We start from the raw sequence: 6,167 nt of genomic DNA, 5'->3' as shown, positions 1-6,167 counted from the left end.
GATGCAGAGAGAGACAGAAAGAGGCAGAGAGAGAGAAAGAGGGCGAGAAAGAGGCAGAGAGAGAAAGAGGCAAAGAGAGATGTAGAGAGAGAGAGAAAGAGGCAGAGAGAGAGAGAGAAAGAGATGCAGAGAGAGAGAAAGAGGCAGAGAGAGATGTAGAGAGAGAGAGAGAGAGAGAGAGAGAGAAAGAGATGCAGAGAGAGAGAAAGCGACAGAGAGAGAGAGATGCAGAGAGAGAGAAAGAGGCAGAGAGATGAGGTGTATAAGTGGTTATATGAAGTGTCCTTGGAAGGGGGGACGACACTGCTGACTCGTCTTAACGGGAAGGAATTGATGGTGAACACAACAAATTACACTGAGAATCTCAATGTGCTCCATATTCATGACCATTCATGACCACTCTCTCCCTCACATAATCAGCATAGACAGGGCTAGCGCAGAATACACAACACACTCGATGAGACAGAACGCACACACACACACACACACACACACACACACACACACACACCACACACACACACACACACACACACACACACACACACACACAAATACACACACACACACACACACACAAACTTAATATACATAATCACAGCGCAGAAACACAGCAGCAACATCAGCACATACAGTTACAAAGCTCAACAGTACATTCTGTGTTCATTGTCGAAAATCAATCAATCAACCATTTAGGCTTATACAATCAATCCTATATAGTATCCTATCCTCTTCTTACCTCCAACATCACCATAGTATACCCCTCTGGTCCCCTTGTACATGAAGTGGTGCTAAAACCTGTGCATTTACATGATGGTTACATAGGCCTCTGCCCAGCACCCTGCCCTGAACTTTAGTCACTATTACTAGCCGGCTACCACCCGGTACTCTACCCTGCACCTTAGAGGCTGCTGCCCCATGTACATAGTCATGGAACTTAGTCACTGTTACTAGCCGGCTACCACCCGGTACTCTACCCTGCACCTTAGAGGCTGCTGCCCCATGTACATAGTCATGGAACTTAGTCACTATTACTAGCCGGCTACCACCCGGTACTCTACCCTGCACCTTAGAGGCTGCTGCCCCATGTACATAGTCATGGAACACTGGTCACTGTTACTAGCCGGCTACCACCCGGTACTCTACCCTGCACCATAGAGGCTGCTGCCCTATGTACATAGTCACTGTTACTAGCCGGCTACCACCCGGTACTCTACCCTGCACCATAGAGGCTGCTGCCCTATGTACATAGTCACTGTTACTAGCCGGCTACCACCCGGTACTCTACCCTGCACCTTAGAGGCTGCTGCCCCATGTACATAGTCACTGTTACTAGCCGGCTACCACCCGGTACTCTACCCTGCACCTTAGAGGCTGCTGCCCCATGTACATAGTCATGGAACACTGGTCACTGTTACTAGCCGGCTACCACCCGGTACTCTACCCTGCACCTTAGAGGCTGCTGCCCCATGTACATAGTCACTGTTACTAGCCGGCTACCACCCGGTACTCTACCCTGCACCATAGAGGCTGCTGCCCCATGTACATAGTCTCTGTTGTTAGCCGGCTACCACCCGGTACTCTACCCTGCACCTTAGAGGCTGCTGCCCCATGTACATAGTCACTGTTACTAGCCGGCTACCACCCGGTACTCTACCCTGCACCTTAGAGGCTGCTGCCCCATGTACATAGTCACTGTTACTAGCCGGCTACCACCCGGTACTCTACCCTGCACCTTAGAGGCTGCTGCCCCATGTACATAGTCACTGTTACTAGCTGGCTACCACCCGGTACTCTACCCTGCACCTTAGAGGCTGCTGCCCCATGTACATAGTCATGGAACTTTAGTCACTGTTACAAACCGGCTACCACCCGGTACTCTACCCTGCACCTTAGAGGCTGCTGCCCCATGTACATAGTCATGGAACTTTAGTCACTGTTACTAGCCGGCTACCACCCGGTACTCTACCCTGCACCTTAGAGGCTGCTGCCCCATGTACATAGTCATGGAACTTTAGTCACTGTTACTAGCCGGCTACCACCCGGTACTCTACCCTGCACCTTAGAGGCTGCTGCCCTATGTACATAGTCACTGTTACTAGCCGGCTACCACCCGGTACTCTACCCTGCACCTTAGAGGCTGCTGCCCCATGTACATAGTCACTGTTACTAGCCGGCTACCACCCCGTACTCTACCCTGCACCTTAGAGGCTGCTGCCCTATATACATAGTGATTGAACACTGGTCACGTTAATCATGTTTACATACTGTTTCAGCCACTTCATATGTATATTCTGTATTCTGTATTCTAGTCAAGGCTCATCCTATACAACTACTGCTGTACACACCTTTTCTATTCATATAGTGTCTATAATGTCTATACACACCATCATATACATATAGATTTATATTCCGGACTCTGACATTGCTCGTTCTAATATTCCCATATTTCTTCATTCCTTTCTTTACATTTATGGGATTTGCCTGTATTGTTTTGTATTGTTAGGTATTACTGCACTGTTGAAGCTAGGAACATAAGCATTTCACTACACCTGCGATAACATCTGAACGTGTGTATTTTATTTGGCTTCATCTCACCCTAGGCTAGAACTGCTGTTCTAGATTACACATTTACCTCCATTGTGACTTCATTTGCAAATTTTAGAAATTGTGCAAAACGCACTCGGGTATAAGTGTTGTAAGTACTATTAACAATGTGTACCTGCAATGCAATTACACTGTACCTGCCTATGTAATAACCACGTAAATACATTGATTATAGTGCCACTTGATGTAAAGTGGGACCCCATTGCGTTACCAAGGTATACATTTACATCAGCTGAGGTAAGACTTACCTGCCGCCGAGTTTCTATCCTTCGACTCCATTTTGAAATCTTTCTTTTCCTCGTTAATGAAGAATGCACTGTCCCCTCAATCCGGACAGCATCCATCGACTGTTCTCACTCTCTCCCCCTCTCCTTCCTGCACTCCTTTTCTCTCTCTCTCTCTTTGGCCTCTATCTCTTTCTCTCTCTCTCACTGGAAAGATGTGCTGGTGGAGGCTCTTGATTGTGATTGGACGCTCTCGCTCTGGTCCTCTTATTCACAGGAAGCAGTCACTGAGGAGGACATGGTAGTTGGGCTACCGCCAAAGAAAGACAAGAAGAAGAAGGAGAATGATAACATTAGTTGTTTACAGCTGTGCAGTTATGAAGCATGTTTATCTAAAAACTGTGAACATTCTCAGAATAGTCACGTTATAAAGTCATGTTGTAAAAACACAAATAACAGAAAACTAAAACACTAAAAACTATCAAGTCCACTCTCATAACAGTATAACATAGAATAGAATACAAATGGTGCATCTGAATATAGAGCTAGAAATAACAGATTTGGACGGAGAAAGGGACTGAGAGAGCAAGTTTTCAAAGACCTCTCTGATGAGAATAGGCTACCCGTCCTGTTGGGGAAGGACGCAGATAGCTGTGGGTTGGCACTACATTGCTGCCTGCCATAAGATGAGGGACAGTGTCTGACAGACCAATCAACCTGCACATGTCCTCTATTGTATGCTTATTGTTATTGTTCAATGTATGGTTATTTTGATCCTTGGTTATTGTTGTTACTGTTGTCCCGTTGACAATTTTTTTCTTATTTTTTTCTTAATATTGTAAATATCCAAAGTAAGCTTTGGCAATATGTACATTGTTACATCATGCCAATAAAGCAAATTACATTTAATTAAAAGGGACTGAGAGAGGGACTGAGACAGAGAGAGAGAGAGACAGAGCGAGAGAGAGAGGGACAGATAGAGAGAGGGACTGAGAGAGAGGGACAGATAGAGAGAAGGACAGATAGAGAGGGACAGAGAGAGAGAGAGAGACAGAGAGAGAAAGGGACAGAGAGAGAAAGGGACAGAGAGAGAAAGGGACAGAGAGAGAAAGGGACAGAGAGAGAAAGGGACAGAGAGAGAGAGGGACATAGGGAGAGAGAGAGAGAAAGGGACAGAGAGAGACATAGGGAGAGAGAGAGAGAAAGAAAGGGACAGAGAGAGAGAGAGAGGGACAGAGAGAGAGAGAGGGACAGAGAGAGAGAGAGGGGGACAGAGAGAGAGAGAGAAATGGACAGAGAGAGAGAGGGACAGAGAGAGAGAGGGAGAGAGAGACAGAGACAGAGAGGGACTGAGAGAGAGACAGAGAGAGAGAGCAGTAACTTACTTATTATTACAGTTATTGTTATTACTGTTATTGTTATTACTATTATTATTGTTGTTTATCATTCTAAATAGTAGTGGTATGGGTGGTAATGGTAATGATAGCAGTTTAGTGATGGTGGTGGTGGTAGTAATGATGATAGTAATTGTAGTACTGATGTAATGGTGAAAATGACCGTTATTTAGTTCTAAGTTAGTTATAGTTTAATTTTCCATATTTAGATGTTTATATTTATTACATTACATTCTACTATTGACTGTTACCAATTTATTGTTATTATTTTTGTATTATTATTTACTGCCATTTTATATTATTATTTGTTATTGTTTATAATTGTTTGGCAATATTGACCCAATGTTTTTCATGCCAATAAAGCAGCTTGAATTTGAATTTGAAAGAGAGGGACAGAGAGAGAGAGAGAGAGACAAAGAGAGAGAGAGACAAAGAGAGAGAGAGGGACAGAGAGAGAGAGAGGGACAGAGAGAGAGAGAGAGACAGAGACAGACAGAGAGGGACAGGACATCATAATCCTACTGGAAACATGGTGTCGTGGAGACATAGATACTCAGTGTCCCTCAGGCTATAGAGAAAGTTTACTACCATCAATCAAACATAAAAATGTTAAACGGGGCCGAGACTCAGGTGGAATCATCATTTGGCATAAGCAGCACTGAAGGAAATGAAAAAAGGTACCAGTCACATTTGGCTAAAACTTAACAAAGGTACAATCTATTGTGATAATGACGTGTACATATGTGCAGCTTATGCTCCTCCTTCAGATTCACCATATTATGATGATCAGTTTTTTGACAATCTCCATACAGAAATCATTACATTTCAGGCAGAGGGTAAAGTGCTTCTTTGTGGAGATTTCAATGCAAGAACAGGTTCTGAGCCTGACTACACTGATGCGGGAGGTAACCACCACATATTTGGTCACCCCTCCTTGTACAGTAGCCCTATTATAAATAATAGAAACAGTCCTGACCAAATACTGAACAAAAATGGGAAGGAGTTAGTGCATCTCTGTCGAGCCTTAGGCCTGTACATGCTTAATGGTAGAATCAGAGGGGACTCTTTAGGTCAGTTTACTTACTGCTCAGCTCTTGGGAAAGTGTAGTCGATTATGCCATCACGGACATTGACCCCTCCTCCATTAGTGCATTCACTGTCAGATCACAGTCAGATCAACGTGTTTCTGAAGAAATTAACCGCCAATATTCATTAAAAAAAACTGCCCAATAAACTCTACAACATAAACCAATCGTACAGATGGGCTCCAAACAGTGCAGAGAGATTCATTGAAACATTGAACTCAAATGAAATGATGAACTCTATACAGTTTTTCAATAACTCACAATACCAAAACAATAAAGATGGTGTCAATTCGGCTACTCAAAACATCAACTGCATATTCCAAAAAGCAGCATCGAAAGCAAATTTGAGAAAACCAAAGAAATGCAACATCAGAAACAAAAAACAAAATGGTTCTGACAAATGGTTTGATAATGAATGTAAAACAATTAGAAAACACCTAAGACAAATGTCAAACAAAAAAACATAAGCAGCAAAACAACCCAGAGCTACGATATGAATACTTTGAAACTCTGAAACAGTATAAACATACACTGAAACGCAAGAAACTGAATTATACCAACAAGACACTTGATGAAATTGAAAACGCAATTGACCAAAATCAGTTCTGGGACATGCGGAACAATTTAAGCACAACAAAGCCACAAGAATTAGCCGTACAAGATGTAGGAATTTGGAAAACTTATTTTGATATTCTATACAAAAACATCCCACAAAAAGACTTAAAACAGAACCAATTAGAAATTAAAGAAAAATTGAACATCCTTGAATCAGTCATTAAAAACAACCAAAATCCATTAGATTACCCAATAACCCAACAAGAACTAAATGAAAAGCTCAAATCTATTAAATCAAAGAA

This window comes from Salvelinus namaycush, chromosome 5 (assembly GCF_016432855.1).
Source record: "Salvelinus namaycush isolate Seneca chromosome 5, SaNama_1.0, whole genome shotgun sequence".
Taxonomy (NCBI): Eukaryota; Metazoa; Chordata; class Actinopteri; order Salmoniformes; family Salmonidae; genus Salvelinus; species Salvelinus namaycush.
This window is presented reverse-complemented; position numbering follows the sequence as displayed.